Raw genomic sequence first — 21252 nt, 5'->3', positions numbered from 1 at the left:
ATTTATTCATCATGGAGCTCTGGAGGTCAGGATTCTGAAATGTGTCTCATTGGGCTACCATGAAGCCGTCGGCAAGTCTACGTTCCTTGTGGAAGCTCTAAGGGAGATTGTTTCCTTGCCTTTTGCAGATTCTAAGAGGCTGCCTGCATTCCTGGGCTCATGGCCCCTTCCTCCATCTTCAGAGCCAGCAACGTCAGGCTGAGTCCTCACTTGGCCACCTCTCTGGTTTTCTTCTGTCTCCCTTCTCCCCTTTTAAGGACTCTTGTGATTATCTTGGACCCACTGGGTGATCCAGGTTAATTTCCCTATTGTAAGGTCAGCTGATCAGTAATGTTTACTCCATCTGGAAACTTGATTTCCCTTTGCCATTCCAGGGATCTGCATGTGGACATCTTTGGCAGGTGGGGGTGGAGGCATTATTCCATCCTCCATTCTCAAGGCCAACTCATGGCCCTCCATCCTCAAGGCCAACTCATGGTCTTTCATACCTACTACAGTTTCTACTGTAATGTCATATTTCCAGGCAGCAGGAAAGACGAAGTGGGGAAGGATGAAAAAACACACTTGCCAGCTAAGCTGGATCCCACACAACATCTCTGCCAACATCTCCTTGGCCAGTACTTACTCATATGGCCATACCTACCTTTGAGGGAGAATGAGAAATGTGGTCTTTTTTTCCTAGTGGGAAAGTGCTTCACTAAAATGAAGACTCTGTTTCTATGGACAAAGTAAGAATGGATATTGGGTAGACAGCCAGCAGCTTCTGCCATATTTAGGCAGAGGGAAAGGGTCTTGATTTTCTCCTAAGTTCCTTTATCTAATGATTCTGAGACCCTACAGAATGAGGAATTACAGTATTAAGCTGAGAAATGAGATACTAGAGCAGAAGAAAGAAGGGAGTCTTTTGTTTCCCATTTTCTTCTTTTCTTCTGGGCCAGTTTCCTTCATTTGTACACAACTGAGTATCTTAAAGGAACCAGACATAGTACCTACATTTGTCTTCACATGTGCGCCATGCAAAAAAGGGCCTTGGGTGGCTCATTTCTCTGTTAGCCCTGTGAAAAATGTTTTTATTGTTGAATAAATAAATTGTCATTTCTAATTGCAACTAAAGGTGGGGACTAGAGAGCAGCATAGGGACTGTGTTATCCCTGCCTCTCTATTTGTCAGTGTCCTACCCTCCAGACCAGACCATGTGTAGTGACTGACACGCTGTCCTTTAATAATCCTCTTCTTGAGGATGGGGACTCTGTCTTTTTCAACGAACATTGTTTGGTATAGGCCTATGCATAGGAGATAAGCAATACTTTTTTAAAAATTATTTATTTATTTAGGCTGTGTTGGGTCTTCATTGCTGTGCGTGGGCTTTCTCTGGTTGCGGTGAGCGGGGGCTACTCTTCGTTGTTGTTCGCGGGCTTCACATTGCAGTGGCTTCTCTTGTTGCGGAGCACGGGCTCTAGGTGCGTGGGCTTCTGTAGTTATGGTGTGTGGGCTCAGTAGTTGTGGTGCAGGGGCTTAGTTGCTCCGCGGCATTTGGGTTTTCCCGGACCAGGGATCGAACCTGTGTCCCCTGCATTGGCAGATGGATCCTTAACCACTGCACCACCAGGGGAGTCCTGCAATACTTCTTAAAAATAAATTAATTTGGCTGCACTGGGTCTTAGTTATGGCACTCGGGATCTTCAGTTGCCGCATGTGGGATCTAGTTCCCTGACCAGGGATTGAACCCAGGCCCCCTGCATTGGGAGCTCAGAGTCTTAACCACTGGGCCACCAGCAAAGTCCCACAATACTTTTATTTTAAAAGAAATGAATTAAGGAATGTTCAATAGCAATCCATTGATCTGTTGTCTTTATGTGTCTTTGATTTTGAACAAGCTATTCTATGAGCCTTATTTAAACATTAATAAAGTTTTCTCTATTTATTTTGGGATTATATCTACCGGTTTGCCTGCAGGATCTTTATTTTGGAAGATATTTACGCTGTCAATGTTTTCCATTGGGGGCAGGACATTACTTACCTTTTTGCTGCGTCCTGATGGTTTAGCTAAGAGTATGGAGCCTCGGGCAGCTGCTGACAGTGAGCCTGTTTGCACTCTCTTTTTTAAAGTGGGGATTCCTGCCCAATGTGACGGCTCCTGGCACTGGTGGGCTGTTCATTAGGGAAACAGTTGTACTTTATGATGGGAACATAGTGGACCGGCGGAGAGGGAAGATTTCCACAAGAATGGTCTAATATAAACAACAATAACCATAATCATAATCTGGGCTTTTATGGGAGCTTTCATCCAGGAACCAAAAACACATTACGAGCATTAACTCATTAATCTTCACAGTGCCCCTGTGAGGGAGAATTAAGTGTAAGTAATCATAATTATTACTGTCATTATCCTTCAAACAATTCCCAGATGTGCTGTGGCTGAACTGGCATACTTTGGGGATTTTTTTTTTTTTTTTAATAGAGACCCTAGATTTTTGGCAGGAGTTCACATCTCTCTCTCTTTCTTTTCTTACTCCCTCCGACTTACTAAATAAATATGGAATTTTAAAATTCCTGGGGTCCCTGGAAGAGATGGGTGGGAAATCATTTCCAATTCACAGTGATGCCCTTCACTTCGGTCTTGCCACTGTTGGAAAGGTGAGGTGGCTGCAGCGGGTCCCAACCTAGGTCCCTGGAGCTGATGACAGATTTCATTTTTAAACTCTGTGTGATGTTTACGATTTCAGCCTTATCTCTTCGGGTAAGAACTTGAGGATTCTCACTCTACATTAGCATCCTGTTTACTCTGATACCATTTAAATTAGAACAGTGTCCTGAACACCAAGCAGGGGAGCCTCAGTACAGCTGTCAGCATCCTCAGCGTGTAAGTACAAGCCCTGTGTCTGTCGGTCCCACAGGTGTAATCCTACCAGGGTTTCGTTCTTGGGGAAACAGCTCACCTCGGGGTTCCAGGATAGTCACAAGGAAAATAGGAGGCTTCAGAGAAAGAGCACTTGGTTTAAGAGTGAAAAACAGCTAAATCAGCTGATGAGAGGTACCAAACATAGTTTTGTATCTTCTGTATGTTTTTGAATTGTGCATTTGTTTTATTATGACCTAAGTGGTGTGCATGATGGAAAATTCAGAAAATGTTGGCAAGTATAAAGAAAAAGGTTAGTCACCTATAAGTCTAGTAGTGAGGGCTCAGTATTGTGCCATTTTGGTGTAGTTCCTTTAATTCTTTTGGTGTCGACATTAAAGAAGACGATGGCAGGAGGAAGCAGACGTTTTGTTGCAGCAGTTGGTGACGACAGGGAAAAGGACATGCCTCGTTCTTTGGTTTCTGGAATTGGATAAAACATGGGATATATTCACGGAAGTTGGGATACTCAGCTTTGAAATCCAAAATATACCAGGTTTAGAGCGGGGAGGGCTGACCTCAGTAAACACATGGCCGTGGAGCCGTCATCCCATCCAAGCCCGCATGTGGTATGCAGTCTGGAACTGCCTCCCTCCTGGCCGTCGCCTCCTCCTCTCCTGAGGGGTTGCTTTGTCCTGGCGCTTCTGGCCATCCTTTTGTCCCTTGAATAAACTAAGTTTGCTCCTGTCACAGGGACTTGGAATTTGCTGTTCCTACTTTCTGGAATACTCTTCGTCCGAGTCCTATCATGGACTTTCTGTTCATACGGCTGACTCTGTTCTTGGCTGACCTATTCAGGTCTCTACTTTAATGTCACCCCTTCAGATACGTCACCCCTGCCCACAATGTCACACTATGTGAAGTGGCTGTCCTCTTCTCTGGTCACTTTCTATAACATTCCCCAGTTTGATTTCCTTCTTGGAACATGTAACGTTCTTTAATTATTATTAATCTGATTTTACTTGTATACTTTTTAAAGACTGGAGTCTAGTTGATTTACAATATCGTGTTAGTTTCAGGTGTACAGCAAAGTGAAACAGTTATACATATACATATATCCACTTTTTTAAAGATTCTTTTTCCATATAGGTCATTACAGAGTATTGAGTAGAGTTCCCTGTGCTGATTTTACTTGTATACTTTTTATTGCCTCTCTCTTCCCACTTCCAAGCTCCTTGAGGGTGGGGATCTGACTGTTTTCATTTTTTCTCTCGCCGTTGAACCTAGAAGAGTGTCTGACACACAGCAGGTGCTCAATAAAAAGTGTTGTGTTTGAATGAAGAGAAGGCACGCAAAGATGAAGAACTAGGAGAGATTTGAAAGAGCTCTCCAAAGGTACCCGTGAACATTTGCAGTTTGAGGGTAAAAACTGCATGAGTACAAATTAAGGACTTAATTATAAAATACTAATATAAACCTCAGAAGGTGGGCACTCTATCCCATTTTAAGGGAGACCAATAAAAGTAGTGAAGGCACAATATTTTTGTAGGAGCTTGTCTGTGAGGCTAACAGGAAGAGACAAAATGTGGAAAACACAGATTGGAGTAAAGAGGAGTTTCATTTGGGATTGGATGAAGACCGCTTCTGAAAGCTGGGAATGGAGGCGTAATAAGAGCAGCAAAATACAGATGAGCACAGGAAAAATAACAGAGATCATTACTGAACGACCTTGATGGGAATGAAATGGTAGAGTTAGTGCTTTAGATGTTTAGCTCTCTGAGGGAGGTACGGGGCAAGGAAGAGAAGGATATTGGTTAGGAGAAAAGCAAGGGAGGGTGGGAACTCTTGCCACAAAGCGATCATTTTCCCTCTGAAGATATTGACAAGATCTTGGGTAAAGATGGAGAAGACCGGAAGTGTATAAGGGAGACATGTAAGGTCTACAGCAGAGAGAGTCATCTTGGGTTGTAGGCGTAGGGTTCCAGCAGAGAGGCTATTTAGCAAGGAGAATGGCAGAATTAAGGAGAAAAGTTCACTGAGGTTTAGTAATTATAGTACAAACAGGAGAAGATACATATCTTCTCCATACATTACATCATTGTTAAACCTCAATAATTTAAAATGTAATTAACCTCTAATAACGCCTTAGAGTTAATAATATAGTTGTTGCATGGGAATTGTCCACAAACCATTATAAATCCATTTGTTTAGGTTTACCATCCCACTAATAAAATGCATGCATGTAGCTCATGTGGTGCGGTGCAGAGTCCAGGGTGTGGTGATTGAGTGTCTTACTCAATGTAATTGATTGTAAAATCCACTTCAGATCACAGCAAATAAAGAGCATTTTACAACTAGTTAAAATGAAGATTTCTCTTTCAGTTATCATTTCCCAGTTTTTCTCCTTCTACCCTCTCAAAGCGTTAGGGGACTTTCCCCCCTCTAACCTTTACTACTTTAGGAATTATAAAATGTGATTTGTTTTAGTAAACCTGTTTTGTCTCTAGAACCCAGAGTATTGGGTCATAGTTTATTAAGGAGACAAAAAATGTTCACCTTAAAGGAAAAACAGATCATTTTCTTGGTTCCTAGCTTTTTTAGGGACTGGAAGGGGGCGCCCCAAATATTAAAATTGTTCCCTTTCCTAAATATATTTTTGACCCAAACACCAGCATACTCAAAAAAGTATATTTAGGTGTCAATACAAATAAGTCTAAACTCCTATTTTCTGTTGCCTGTTATTATATCTAAAAAAACCCCATATCTTTTCCCCTTTATAATGGGTCAAGATGTCTTTAAATTTACCGCACGAAAAAAATGCCCAAGCAGAGAGATGTTTAAGTATTGAAAGAGGATGAAAACTGCATTGAAATACACCTTTAAGTAATTTTAAATTTGATTAAAAATTTTAAACCAATTTCTCTTCAGAAGGCTGTGATTTATTATTACAAGCATTAAATGTAAAGACTGAACAATAAAATCTTACTATCCGTGACTTAGATGGAATGGCAAGAATTACATTCTTATTCCAATATCATGTTCTGGAAAGGGCAAGAACAAAATTCATGTCAATGCCCAGATTTTTGTTTTCTCCAAGCTGTAAGAGTTTGCATTTGCCCAGTTCTCTCCAAGCTGTAAGAGTTTGCATTTGCCCAGTTCTCAGGAATGGCACAGGACATAGGTTTTCTATAAACCAGATTCTAAATGTGCATATGAGTGGCTCCCTTGACTCTTGCTTGACTCCTTGACTCTTATTATCAGACACTTAGTAGATCACCAGTGATGTGGCACCTTAGCTTGAAGATGTGAGGCAGGCAGCCACATGAGGCTATTAGTTTGGTGGCCCTTACTGTGTTTTCTATATATTGGGAAAATTTTGGAGCAATGTAGATCTTAGCATATGCGGTTTGAATATGAATATGATCTCAACCGACTGAATGAATATGTGGTCTATTCAATCTTACGTTCCCAGAGCCGAGAAATAAGACTTGGTGTATGGTGGGTGTTGTATAAGTTTTAAAGAAGAAATGAATCCATAACAATAGTCTTATGATTTGCTTTGTGACCCATGGAAGCAAAGCATAATAATTTGTCTAAGAGATTCTTCCCATCAACAAACACGTACTGAACAACACACAAAAAGCTTGAGTGATGTCTCTGCTTTTCTCTGTCTCTCTTAATCACACATACAGTAAAACTTCAAGATAGCCCAACAACAAAAATCACTCTGAATGCTAGCGACAGTCCACCGTCCATTCTCCTGTTCTCCTAGACTGTTTCATGTCTCTCCTTTCCTCCAACACCCCAGTCATTCACTTTCCTTCCTCACTCTCAGTGGATAATGGTTTTCAGTCCTTCACTGAAGAGCATGTCCACAGACTCTAACCACCTCCCCGTTAACCGTCATCCTCAGTCTTGTGCTCTCCTTTCATGTCTGTTAGGAGCTCTCACAGGGAGCCCAGGACCCTTGGGATCTCTGAGACTCTTTTAGGGAGTCTATGAAGTCAAAATTATCTTTGTGATAAAGCTGAAACATTTTCATCTTTCATTCTTTTTCTCTGACGGTGCAGAGTGGAAGTTTCCAGAAACTATAAAATGCGTGATGGTGTCATCTGCCTGGTGGCTAAGGCAAAGTGTGTTCGTGTATCCTTGGGTTTTAAAAATTCCCCGGTTAATAATCTCTGAGACAGTAATGTTGGTAAATGTTGATAAATGTAACTCGTATAATCCAGGATGCATTGGGGTCTTCAATACATTTAAGAGTGTAAGGGGTCCCGAGGCCAGAAGTTTGGAGCATTGTTGCTGTATATGAAAGAGCTTTGCTTTTGTCCAACCAGAGCCCCCTTTGGGTCCCTTTCTTTGGCTCCATCCTTTGGCAAAAACTGCTCTTGTCAATACGACCCACGACCTCCATCCCTGCCCCACAGCTGGACCGCATTCCCTGGTTTTCCTCCTGCCTCACTGCTCACTCCTTCTCACTCTCCTTGGATGGTTTCCCCTCTTCACCCCGAACTTATATCATTGGTGTTAAAGGGGATCGTTCCTTAGTTCCTTTTTCTTCTCTGTCAACACTCCCTCCATATAAATCTCACACAGTCTCATGGTTTTAAACGTAAACATGCTGATGACTCCCACATTGATATTGTCCACACAGAAATCTCTCTGAACCTCAGGCTCGGAGGTCAACTGCCAGTCTGACTTCTACCCTTGGGTGTACGTAGAGACATATCAAATACCACATATCCCGAGCTAAGCTTCTAATGATTTCCCCAAACTCCACCTAAATGGAATCTTCTCAACACGACAGTTTAGTGGTCCTTCCAGTTGCTCAAGTCAAAAACATGGGTTTATTCTCGGTTCCTCTCTTTCTTCACACACAGTAATTGACATGTTAGACTGTCCTACCATTAAAGCGCATCCGGAATCCACGTTCGTCTCACAACCCCACTGCTAACATCCTGGTCTGAGTCACCATCATCTCCTGCTTAGATTACTGAGATAGTCTTCTAACTGGTCTTCCTGCTTCCATTTCTGCTCCCTGGAATCTGTTCTCAACATAATAGTCCAACAGTCCTTTCAACATATAATTCAGGTCATGACCTTTCTCTGGTCCACAGCCCTCCATTTCACTGAGAGTAAAAAGTAGGACTCCCTGTATTGGCCTGCAGGACCCTACAAGACCCACGTCATCCCTCCGTACCTGTCTGACCTCATCTCACAGTCTGCTCCAGCCAACCAGGTGTTCTTGTGATTCCTCAAACATATGAGGCATGCTTCTGCCTCAGGGCCTTTGCACCAGCTGTTCTGTCTGTTTGGAAGGTTTGAAACACTCCCCCCTCAGATAACCACATGGTTAACTTTAGCTCCTTCATGAACTATCCTCTTCTCAATGAGGTCTGGCCTGTTCCCCCTACTTAAAATTTCCTAGGACAGTGCCTGACACTTACTAAGTGCTCAAATATTTTTTGAATAAATGAAAAATAACCATTCTTGGAGGTAAAGAAACAAATTTGTTTAGGAAGCTGTTTAAGTGTTGATAACTTAAATTAATTAAGTGTTAATTTTTTCTTGAGCTATGGGTAAGTAAAAAATATAATGGGCACTTATGTCCTAATACTGCACTTACATGACCGTTTCTAGCCACTGGTCCGTACAGACATAAGTACATTTGCCTTGGATGGATAAACCCAAAATATCAAGCTGATATGACTATCTCAATGAGATTGAATCTTTCATATTTTGATAAAAATAAACGCAAAGAAGGCAACCTAATAATGTGGAATGAATGGGTTTAGACCAATAATGAAATGAGTATTTTGGACCTTCAGAGCTGAACTGGGAATTTGCACATCTTGCTTTATAATATTCCATTGCTTGTTTTATTTTCTGTCTTTAAACCATTTTGAAAATACTGCGTTTCATCTAAAAAAGCTGAATTCACAGAAACAGAGAGTAGAATGGTGGTTGCCAGGGAATAGGGCATAGGGAAAAAGGGGAGATGTTTGTCAAAGGGTAAAAATTCTAGTTTTAAGATGATTAAGTCCTGGAGACCTAATGTATAGCATGGTGACTGCAGTTAAAAATACTGTACTGGGTTATGTACTTGAAACTTGTTAAGAGAGTAGATCTTAAATGTACCAAATACAAAAAAATGGTAATTATGTGAAGTGACGGAGGTATTAATTAATCCTACCGTGGTCATCATTTCACAGTGGATACGTGCATCAAACCATCACGTTGCACACCTACTACTCACACAATATTATATGTTAATTATATTCATTAAAGTTGGAAGAGGGGAAAAGAATGCATTTGAAAAAATGTGAGAAGCTGTGATTTGATTTTTAATGCTTGGGGGAAATGATTAGCCTTTAAGAAATAGCTTTAAAGTAAAGTTGTTTTTAAAGGAGCCGGACAGTTTGAAAATGGTAAATGCCCTCTTTTATAAAAAAAGAAAACTTTTGATGTAGATTTGTCAAATATTAAGTCTACACTTAAAGGTTAGTATAATAGTGTTATTTGGTATATTTATCAATTTGGTGAAATATTTATATTCTGTACGTGTGTGTATCATGCTTTTGTCCAAAAAAGATTTTAGGCACCACATTCCTATGGAATCTTCACTTTTAGGGCACTTGGTTACTTAAGTATATTCAATGAGTGAGACTAGTGAGTTTGTATAGCAATTCTTATCACAACTTAAGATACCGTGAGTCACCTTCGCTTGTTGTTCCTGGGATACTGGGTGAAGATTTGGAAGCCTATATATCACTAATTTTGTCTGTCCATCAGGTAGGCTGTTCCCTTGTTGAATTGCCTAAGGTGGTTTTATGCCAGAAAACCACTGACTTCCTTATTTATGGAGGCCGACCCGATGGCTTTCAAACCTGTGAACATTTTATTGACTATTATTCTTCAACGTTGCCTACCAGTTTCTCCTTGTTAGTGAGCCTATGAATGTTGGTGAACCAAGTATGAATAGATACTAATAACTAGAAAATAAATAACTAATAACTAATAAAATAAAATAACTAATAAAATAATAAAATAAAATAAAATAAAATAACTAATAAAATAAAATAACTAATAAAATAAAATAACTAATAACTAGAAAAAATTGTCATGATAGGTATTCATCATCTTTTTGCTGAGTGGCTTCCAAAAGAAAAAGATTTATTACTTTTAAGTCAAGTTGAACCTTGAGAAAACCATACAGCAGATTATACCCTTTATGATCTAACCCTCTTCAGGCCACCGGGCTCAACTAATTGTTGTAATGTGGTCAATTTGGGGTTTTTCTCATCAAAGATTTGCCATGTAAAAATCTATTTTGAAAGCCTGGTTGGGGCTTCCCTGGTGGTGCAGTGGTTGGGAGTCCGCCTGCCGATGCAGGGGACACAGGTTTGTGCCCCGGTCCGGGAAGATCCCACATGCCGCGGAGCGGCTGGGACCGTGAGCCATGGCCGCTGAGCCTGCGCGTCCGGAGCCTGTGCTCCACAATGGGAGAGGCCATAACAGGGAGACGCCCGCGTACAGCCAAAAAAAAAAAAAGTCTGGTTGATATTATCACCTATTTACCAACGTCTCTATTCATTCCTTCCACTGCATGGAGCCTCCCATGCCAGCAGGAACTGTAAAAGGAAAGTATTTTAAATCAAAACAAATAATCACCATCCTGGTCCCTAGGGAAGGAAGCTCAAAGGAGCGTAAGTAGCGATTTTTGTATTAACGTGAAAAACCGAACCAAACCACGTAGCACAATGGAAATCCCCATGCGTTTAGGATGGATCAGGTACCCTCTTTCCAAATAGCAGTGAGATGGTGGGCCAGACACCTTACTTGTCTTGCCTTGAAGGTTAGACCAGCTGATTGCTTTATTACTCTGCATCTGTACAATTCTTTTGGTACCTGCTTCTCAGGTGGCCCCTTTTCTCTTGTGTGAATGGTCCTTGCTCAGCTTGGGAGTGTGCACCTCTCATGACCTCACTCTGTTTTCTTCTGACTCTCCTCATTACACCTCTTCACCTATTCTCTGTGTTCTGCTTCCTGGAAGGACAGGGAATTTGACATTCGTTCTGGGCCATGTCCCAACTTCCTTAAGCCACTCTCTTCCTTATTCCGAGGTAAGGGTGAGCCGACTCTGTGTGACTGAATCAGTTCTGCCACTGGGGATGGTTTCCTTCATCAGTTTGAGAAGCAGTGGAATCAAAATTGGAAGCCAGATGTCAACCAGTCCAGCTACTCATCTTCTACCTGAATCAATTCTGTCATATCTCCGTTTCTAAAGGTTTGGTTATCCTGTTGTCAGCCCGGAATACCTTTCTCGTGTTCACCGTCTGACTCACTCCTCCTCACCCCCTGAGATTCAGGTCCGGCACCGCCTCCCCCAGGAAGCCCTCCATCATTTCCCACCCCTAATACCCCCATGCTTTAACTTCCAGCTGGGAGTGGGGACCCTCCTTTGTGTTCCCCTAAGGCCTGGTCTAGGTCCCTGTGATCTCAATTCGCTGTACCGAATTCTTGAATTCTTCCTTTATGCACATATATATTCAGTTCAGCTTATTACCAGCCCTTGGCAAAGTACTTAGCCCTTAATTTATTTTTGTCGAGTAATTAATATTTAATAGAATTCAATATTGGTGAGAACACCTCTAGTGACCTGAGCTCTCTTCTTCTCAAGGTTGCTCTTCCCCTCACCGCCACTAAACGGTTCTTTATGCTGAGCTGAAATCTCCCCTCCGCTTGGGGCCCCACAAAACAAATATAATCCCGTCCGCACGTGACAGTTGGAAAGACATTTTAAGACACGGTCAGAGTTCCCTGGAGCCAGGCCAAACATCGTCATTTCCTTTTCACCATACCTTTTCAGGGTTTAAATCCTCTTCGCCTTTTAGTAACTCTAAGCGCACGAGTCTATGACCCCCGAGCAATTTTAAGCTGGGGTGGACGGGCATTTGCTGTATTGCTAAGTGGGAGTGAATGACTCTGGTGCTATTCATTCATCAGCCTTCTAGAATGCTCGTTTTATGGTGAGGATTCAATGAAATAATGCATGTGCAGAGCACGGAGTGTGTGATTCATAGATGTTCATCATGATTGAATCAGATTCCATGAGAGCTGAGGGCAGACATCATCTTTCAAGTTGGTGAGGAGTTGTAGAGACTTCTCAGGGCCTCTCTCTCCAGCTTTTGAATCAATGGAGCTTTGGATGGACCCATGGTAATTAGAGATACTCCGCTTGGGTGCAGTTGATTCTCTGAAATAACTTCATGTGTGGACTTTCACTTACGAAAGATACAGCATCCAAGAGTCCACGTGTTCTGAAATGACCCATCGTGGTGATGAGTGTAGACCTTTAATGATCTTTTCATTCATCCTCTATTAGTAAGCAAAGGACTCACAGCTCTGCAACGTTGGCTGGAATTACCGATTCAGTTTGTTGGTGCAGAACAAAAACCATTTCTCTATTAAAAGGTAACCACTCTGGTTTCAGTCTCCTTGGCTCTGTGCTATCACCAAGGAGATACCTGTCTCAGTCAGAAATTCTTTTGGATTATCTTTTGCCCCCTAGGAATTTAATTCTGAATTCAAACTTTAAAATATTCCAAGTGGTTCTTATCTCACAACTGCTGTAAGAAGACCTTAGATGGTGATTGAGTTTGAAAACGAGCCTCAGATGAAAGTTGATGCATTGGAGGTGATAACCATGTGAGCTTGTTAGCAATGGGATGAAACAAAGCGAGAGTCAATGCAAGGAAGACTCCAGGAAAGGAGAAATATCTCTCTTTAAAAGAGAAACAGGGAAGGCCTGGACTGAAATTGAAGGAGAGGCAAAAGCATGGTGGTTAAGAGAAGATCCATGTGAACAACTTATAGGGAACTGGAGCGGAAACCAAATGGGCAACTGGGTGATATATTTGATAGCAGGAGACAAGAAGGCAAAGTGAATCTTGTTGCTTGATCTTTTAAAAGAAGAGACCCACACCAAGGCCATGGTCGTAAAACAGTGTGTGGCCTAGAAGCACAAAAGGAAAGGACAGAGGGACAGGAAACGGTTTAGGAAGTTGACATGGAAGAGGCAAAATAAGAGAAATACTGAACGTCGACTGAGTAGCTTGTAGGGAAAATTCATTTGGAAGTTAAAAAAAAATTCTTCCTCAAAAGCAGTCAAAGCTGCCCTCAATTTCCTGCAAGGATTTGTGACATTGCTGTAGGTAAGTGTGTAGTGTGTTTACGGAAATGTTCGAAGCCGAAGAAGCTTGAATCTTGCATAATTCAATTAAAATGTGTATTTTAGTGATAACTGAACCAGAAAAAAAAAATACAAAGAAAACAGGAGAAAGGGTGTGGGGGAATTATGGTGAGGTGCCCACTGTGGGTGGATTTGTTAGGAAATAAGTGGGGTGTTGATGTTAACACCCAGTTTCTGGTGGGTCTCTTCTGGGCGGCCGTCTGTCTTTAACCCCATGTGCTCACAGGAGCCAATCACCTATGGAAGGGCAAGCATGGTGACACCTCATCATACTTTCCAAAGGAAATAGCTTATGTCAGGAGATGCTTTGGTTCTAATGATGACTGGTGAGGAGTGAGTTTTGATGGCTAACTTCAGACAGCCCCATATTGTAATTTCTGGGGATTAGCAATTCATCTTTCTAGTTTTGTAGCTTTCTTGATCTTTCCCGTTTGCCTAGTGTTGGGCTCCTGGATCTCCATTTTTTACCTTGAAAGCTTTTCTGCTTGTTTTTAGCTGCAGAAATGTCACTCTTACAGGGGAAACATTGAGACCTTGGGCTCTGAAGAATCAGATTGGAAAGACTGGGTTTCCTGCCATCTAGATTGTTTTCCTTAAAAAGTAATTGATGACATGGTAAAGCAATGTGGAAAGACCTCTTGGGTTTCGTTTGGCAACTAAAATCTTAGAACATTAACATAGTGGACAATTGTGGGGTCCAGAGGTTTCCCACGGTGGGCAACGTTTATTGTCAAGTCCAATCGCATTGATGTCCTCGCCTCTTCTTATCCAACTTTAAATTGGATTTATAGTGGTACGGGTCTTGTGAAGTGCTGGGAGTATTTGAAAGCTCTTTGAAGATAAGTGAATTCTCATAATTAAAATGAAGAAGTCATCATTTCCAATTACATCTCTTTGAGCTCCGGGGACCATTGCATCCTGGGACTTGTAGTTTATGGAGGTTGCTTCTCTCTCTTTCCTAAGCCAATAGGAGCCCTCTAGCATCTGGGAAAGACTGAGGCAAAGGACAGTTGGCTCCAGTATGTAATGGTCAACCAGCGAACCATGTGGCAGATTTCTGAAAAGTTTCTTTTCATCATTACTTCTCTTGCTTTTATACTATGCTTAGTGGGTGGATGGTAAAGGGACCTGAAAATTAAGGCTGTCGCCAAAGAAATTATTTACATTAGTAAAGGTGACAGCGCAGGAACCTAGTCCACCCTACCCCTCTGCCAATGTGTGGCTTCTCAGAAACAATTATCCCCTCCCTTAGATCCTCCATTGATGGTAACGTGTGAAGAAGCTGCCTCTTAAAGGGTAGAACAATGAAAAGAAGAATATTTTAATGGAAAAAATTGAAATGAAAAAAAATGAATGATTTCATCTGTGATTTACCTATGAAGGTAAAGTAAAGGGAAAGCCAGATTGGACAGAATAGAATTTGTACTTAGTAGATAAGATTGTTTTTTCTTTTTTAACATCTTTATTGGAGTACAATTGCTTTACAATGGTGTGTTAGTTTCTGCTTTATAACAAAGTGAATCAGCTATACGTATACATATATCCCCATATCTCCTCCCTCTTGCGTCTCCCTCCCTCCCACCTTCCCTATGCCACCTCTCTAAGTGGTCACAAAGCACCGAGCTGATCTCCTTGTGCTTTGCATAAGATCTTGCAGGAAAAAGCACTTAATTACTTGAACGCTTCTTCCTACTACTTAGGACGGTATTTACAATTCCTTCGGCTTAAGAATTTGATGTGGTTCTTTTTTGAAATGCAAAAAATGTCCCTTTATGTCTTAATATTTTACTATTTAATGCACAATAAAGGATCTAGTTGAGGATTCTGAGATAGTTATGTGGGGGCCACTGCCCATCAAGGGAGGGGAGGTGTCCTTTCAGCGATGGAGAGGTGAGAAGGCATAGACCCAAATGAAGGAGAACTGGAACGTCCTTCCCGTGCTGTAATGCCCTTTGGTGTTGAGATACTGTGTTTCATTTGATGTGCCTGTCTGTTCACCAAAAATTTTCCACCAAAAAAAGGCACCTGTTTGAGATCCTGTTTGACCTGCATCTTGTCATGGAAACCATAGAGTCTCCAAGGGACTCGAGAGGGCAATCTAGTTTAACTCCTTCACTTTACAGGGAAGCAAGCGATGTGCTGAAGATCCAAACGTTTGTGGCTGAAGCTCAGTTAGCAATGCAGGGCTTCTGCCTCTTAGGCCTGCCTTCTGTCTGCGCTTCCATCCCCGCTGAGCAGCTGTGGCCTTTCCCGATGCCCCTGTGAGTGACTTTTAAGGTATAGGATCTTCCAGGAAACACAGGAATCTGGGAGCAGGGCTCCTGCTTGGACAGAAGTCTCACTGGTTTCCCTGTCCTCTGAGAAGCTAGCTCTGCTGCTTGGCAAGCAGAGAAGGTGGCTGAGAATCAGTGGCCATTCAGAACAGATACCACTTAATATTATGGTTCAGAGTAGTGGGTGAGAGGCAGAGGGGTTGGTAGAGATGCATAGTAAGAAAATGCACACCTCAAAACCCTCTGGAAATACTCACCATCAACTTAAATTTGTTTCCATTGAGGGCGTACTTCTGAAAACGGATTGTCCCCCAATTAAAAAATTGATATCTGTCATGTATCATATAATGCTTTTCAAGCAAATTCTGCAATTTGCCTGAGTGAAAATGCAGCCTTACATTTCAGTCCATGAGTAGAGCATTAAGATATGATTATGGGTGGACTCTCTGCCCCCGGTCCTATTTCTTTACATTAAAAATTGTTGTAAAACCAATGCCATGAATTTTAAGATCTTGCATAAGGAGTCAAATTGTGAGTGGGAGGGTTTGGTGAAGGATGAGGAATAAGGTAGGATATTCTTTATGGGAAAAATATTTTCACGTAGTCTCTGCTCAAAAACAGAGCATTTTGACAGAGAGCAGGCCTTTGCATTAATACTGAAAACAGCAAGGCCATTTATTTTCACTCTCACTTTTCCCTCTTAAGGATCAATGTCAAAAATAATACCTGACATTTATTGGGCACTCACTAGATCCTAGACATGAGCCTTACATGTAGTATTATCTCATTTAATCCCCAGTGACACTATAAGCCATGAATATTTTTAAATTTTTTTAAAAAAATTATTTATTTATTTATTTTTATTTTTGGCTGCGCTGGGTCTTCGTTGCTGCACGCAGGCTTTCTCTAGTTGCGGCGAGCGGGAGCTACTCTTCGTTGCGGTGTGTGGGCTTCTCATTGCAGTGGCTTCTCTTGTTGAGGAGCACGGGCTCTAGGCACGTGGGCTTCAGTAGTTGTGGCACGTGGACTCAGTAGTTGTGGCTCACGGGCTCTAGAGCGCAGGCTCAGTAGTTGTGGCACACAGGCTTAGCTGCTCTGAAGCATGTGGGATCTTCCCGGACCAGGGCTGGAACCCGTGTCCTCTGCATTGGCAGGCGGATTCTTAACCACTGTGCCACCAGGGAAGTCCCTGAATATTTTTTAATTGAAGTATAGTTGACGTACAATATTACATAAGTTACAGGTGTACAACATAATGATTCACATTTTTAAAGGTTATACTCAATTTATAGTTATTATAAAATATTGGCTATACTCCCTGTGTTGTACAATATAACTTTATAGCTTATTTTATACCCAATATTTTGTACCTTTTACTCCCCTGCCCCTAAATTTCCCCTCCCCCCTTCTTTCTTCCCCACTGGTAATCACTAGTCTGTTCTCTATATCTGTGAGTCTGTTTCTTTATTGTTATATTTACTAGTTTGTTTTATATTTTAGATTCCATATATAAGTGATATACAGTATTTGTCTTCCTCTGTTTGACTTATTTCATTGAGTATAATACCCTCCAAGTCCAACCATGTTGTTGCAAATGGCAAAGTTTCATTCTTTTTTATGGCTGAGTAATATTCCATTATATATATAAACCACCTCTCCCTTATCCGTTCGTCTGTTGATGGACACTTGGGTTGCTTGCATGTCTTGGCTATTGTAAAGAATGCTGCTTCTGAACTTTGGGGTGCATGTCTCTTTTTGAATTAATGTTTTCTGGAGTTTTTTTGGGGGAAATATACCCAGGACTGGAATGGCTGGGTCATATGACATAAGCCATGTGTAATTAACACTTGTATTTTACCAAGGAGGAAACAGGCTCACAGCCCTTAAAGGAGTGGTCAAGGGCGCTATACCTAGCAGGTGGTGGTGTTTGGGTTTGCACTCAGGCAACCTGACCTCAGAGCCTGTCTCAAAGAAAAGTTGTTTTTCTGAGAGAAGTTTCTTAAACCTCCTCAGCGACAGCCACCTAGGGTTGTTCAATGTAACTCTCTACAATGACGAAAATGTTCCGAATCTGACTGTCCAATATGTTAGCCAGGAGCCAGTTCTGGCCTTTGAATACAAGCACTCGAGGTGTGGTTAGTACAACTGAGAAACTGGACTTTAAAAATTTTACCTGATTTTAATTAATGTAAACTTAAATATAAATGCCCACATTTGGCTAGTGGCTACTGTATTGAACAGCGCTGCAGAAAGGGAGAATCTCATGTGGGTCCTGCATGATTTTTACCTCTGATTGTTTGCCTACATGAGCTTATGAGCTCAAAGACACTAAAGTTGAAGCAAAAAAAAAGAAAAGGGATAAAAGAAAGAAAGAGATAGAAAGAGAGAGAAGGAAAGAGGAAGGAAGGAAGGAGGGAGGGAGGGACGGAGGGAGGGACGGAGGGAAGGTGACTTACCTTGAGCATCATAGCTTTGGTATGTTGGGGTTACTTATCTGAAGGCCTGATTGTGTTCTGTATTTGGAGCGCTTCAAATTTTCACTCCGAAGTTGTATTTATTGACATTATCTTATAAGTATTCCGGCCCACATAGAGTTCACCAAACCCAACTCCACAGCCTAGTTTGGATTTTATTAAAAAGAACCTTGTCCAAGAATATAATCTGGCAAATTGGACTTGAAAAATGCATTTCAAAATTAGTTGATATTGCAGCTCAAACTTTAAAAAAGTTGCCCAGAGGGAACTCAAACCGAAATGAATGACTCATGTCCCATTCATGAATCTCTAGTTCTATATAAACTTTATTCATTTATTTCTTTCAGAGCCAGAAAAAAACCTCAGAGATCATCTACTTTAACACATGTTATCAATAAGAAAAGAAAAGTCCAGGGAAATCAAGAAACTCGCCCACGGTCGCTTCTCTCTCTGTAGTGGAGGCAAACCAACTTGCAATCCCTAGTCCAGCCTTTGGGGGGAGCAATCTTTGAATACTGATTTTCACAGGCCCACACTTAGGGTTCCGGAATACCTGCTCTGCGATTCTCAGGTGAAGCTTACCTGGAAATCTTCTGGCCGGTGAACTTGCCAAGTAGTTGACATTCTTTCCCCTGCATCTCTGTGCTCCATCGCTCACCCGAGCTGTGATAAGCCACAGATGAAAAAAAAGAGGAATAGTCGCTTCCCGATATAATCCCTAGGATGAAATAACGTTTTCTGCAATCTGTGTACAGAGATTTGGTGATAGCTCTTTGCAGCCGTCCGTGCAGTATCGGAACACAACAAAAACATGCTTTTTGGAGAGATGTGGCTACTTGTAACTAACATTGGCTGTCACTGAGATCCCATGAGGGGAGGAAGGAACATTTTCTGGGAATTTGTTTTCAGGGAGGAAAAAAAATTCCCCTGAAACTCACTTAAATGAGAAGCTATTGTGAGTTTTAAATGGAAAACACCATTGTTGTTGAGGTGATTTAGGAGACTAACCATTATAAATTCTGGGTAATTTACTGCACTAAGAAGAAACATCAAATTAGAGTAATTTAAGGAGATTAAAAAAAAGTAACCAGAGATTATGCAATTGAAGGATTTGGAATTGTTTTAACAGCATTACCTAATTAGTCTGCAAATTTCTCTGTGAGGAAGAAGGTTTTCAAGTTGGATGTGTACCGAAATGAGGATTACTTGAGATTCTGGATATGTCAGCACAGAAAGAAAGGATCAGAGAGAATCAGGCAGAATCTCTGAAGATGGATGGGGCAGGGGTGGGTAGGGCTGGGGTCTGTTGTTAGGGCCAGTGAGGGATGTGAGAACATTTCTTGGGTGTTTAATATTCTGTATGTTTAGTAAGGTTAAACTGGAAGGAATAAGTAGGAACAATTAGAACATAAACGTGGATGTTGAAGTCCCAGGAAGCTTAGAGGTATTTTTCTCCTAAAATTCCAGAGTTCCTTTTTGTGTTTTTTCTCTACCTAAATTCATTCAGGGCACCCGCCTTATACCTCAGACATTCCCTGGAGCACAATGCTCAGGGTTACCTAACAGGCATTTGTTGGGCAACTGATCTGATTAGAAACTGGAATTATAAGACTCTTTTACGTTGTAAGTTACCTGGGAAATACGAATTTTGAGATGAGGAGAGATGTTTCAAGGGGAAAAAGAGAGGAGGAAAGGGAAGAAGGGGGTAAAGCAGGGTGTGGTCCGGGGGGACGATTGAAGGAGTGTGGGGAATATTGTCAGGACATAAGGGCATTCAAAGTTTAAAAAGAGGGATGTCTAGGTGCTTTACACTGATAATAAGTCAACTGCAAATTCTGAGACGGAGCCTGAATTTGTGGCACGTGAGATTTTGGCAGATACGGTCAGAATATCTGACCCGGGGGTTGATGCCCAGAGGGTTGAATGGCTCAGATGGAGGATGCAGTTGGCAGAAGCATTGAGAGGATGAGAGTGAGCAAACTTAAAGGAAGTCTCAAGATGAGGAAGGCTGCTGCTGTGTCCCAGCCACTGCGGCAACATCCTCACGTACTCATCCCTTGATGTAGCAATACTCTGATCTCAGCTGACTGTGACACCACCTCCGCCCTAAGCCTCCACCTCCCAGTTCCTGTCTGCACCTCTGCTTTGGAGCTGGTTTCACAGCTACGACCTGCCTCCTCCACTTTCTTTTTATTTCACCTCCTTCTCTGCTGCCCCTGCATCAAAATCTAACTCAGTTTCCCTCTTCCCTAACATAGTTGTCCTGTTTACCATTCCTCTGGAAGTTGCTGTATTTGTTGGGGTCCTTTTTCTCTAGAGAATGAGTTGTTTTATTTTTTAACTCATCACCCAAATTAAATGGTGTCAATGCATTATATTTTAAAATAAATGCTTGTCTACTACAGGAGAGAAGAGATTGGATGCTGGGATAAGCATCTTGGGTCCCAACCCTGACTCCCACATTTCCTGGTCTCGGCCACTTCAGCTGCAGCCCAGGACACCAATGATGGTGTTGCCTCTTGTGGTCCTTGCAATAATTAAATGAGATGCTCTGTATAAAGCACTCGGCACAGTGCCTGCTGCATTTTTATTATCATCATTACAGCCTTGAGCTCAGAGGACAAGAGAGTGTTCCCTTCCCAGATCTACCCATGGCTAAATACCTTAATACTTTTTTCCTTATTAATGTACTGTATTTTTTTTAAACTTTTTATTTTGTATTGGAGTATAGTTGATTAAGAATGTTGTGTTACAATGTCCATTGCAGTATTATATACAATAGCCAGGACATGAAAGCAACCTAAATATCCATCTGACAGATGACTGGATAAAGAAGATGTGGCACATATATACAATGGAATATTACTCAGTCATAAAAAGGAACGAAATTGAGTTATTTATAGCGAGGTGGATGGACCTAGAATCTGTCATGCAGAGTGAAGTAAGTCAGAAAGAGAAAAACAAATACTGTAGCATATATTGAATTGCAAATGGCGCCATGAATGTACACAACTTGAAAATTTCAGTAGGAATTGAAGCATAGGAACTGTAGCATATATACGGAATTTTAAAAGGCGGTACTGATGAACCCAGTGGCAGGGCAGAAATAAAGACGCAGGAGTACAGAACAGACTTGAGGGCACGGGGGGGAAGGGAAAGCTGGGATGAAGTGAAAGAGTGGCATGGATGTATATACTCTACCAAATGTAAAATAGATACCTAGTGGGAAGCTGCTGCATAGCACAAGGAGATCAACTCGATGCTTTGTGACCACCTAGAGGGGTGGGATAGGGAGGGTGGGAAGGAGCCTCAAGAGGGAGGGGATATGGGGATATATGTATACATATAGCTGATTCACTTTGTTGTACAGCAGAAAATAACACAGAGTTGTAAAGCATTTATACTCCAATAAAG

This window comes from Globicephala melas, chromosome 2 (genome assembly GCF_963455315.2).
Source record: "Globicephala melas chromosome 2, mGloMel1.2, whole genome shotgun sequence".
NCBI classification, from domain to species: Eukaryota; Metazoa; Chordata; class Mammalia; order Artiodactyla; family Delphinidae; genus Globicephala; species Globicephala melas.
The sequence above is the reverse complement of the archived record's forward strand: the minus strand, read 5'-3'. Positions refer to the sequence as shown.